Below are 560 nucleotides of genomic sequence, written 5' to 3'. Positions count from 1 at the left end.
TATTATCCTATGTATATAATGTAAATTATAACACATAAATCGATAAAATTATTAGAAGAACCCTTAGATACAGAAAATTGTATTATCTGCGTGCGTAATTACGAATGTATTATTTACGTGCATAACGCATACACAGAATTTCGATTGATCCTGTGTATACAGTACAAATATATAATTACATACTGTGTTGATACAGTACAAATATATAATTACATAATCGTTTGCAATTATTAACATTAAGTTTTGTAAATTAAGCAAGATAAAAAAAATAATATAATACAAAATTTCTTTAAAAAAATATTTTCAAAGATATAGATTTTGAAACAAGAAATGTAATTATCAAATATTTGTTTAAAGATTTGTTATTACATATAGGACTAAAAAATTTGGACTAATTAATATTTGCATTTTATCATCTCTGATTTTATCATATTTTATCGGCATTGTAAATTGTGTTAAAGTTCAATCAATTGACTAATGTAGAATAGATCTTGGAACAGCTATGATGCAATATGCATTTAAAAACAAACGCACACACACACATACACTCTCTCTCTCTC

This window comes from Atta cephalotes, assembly GCF_000143395.1.
Source record: "Atta cephalotes unplaced genomic scaffold scaffold00084, whole genome shotgun sequence".
In the NCBI taxonomy this organism is placed as follows: domain Eukaryota; kingdom Metazoa; phylum Arthropoda; class Insecta; order Hymenoptera; family Formicidae; genus Atta; species Atta cephalotes.
This window is presented reverse-complemented; position numbering follows the sequence as displayed.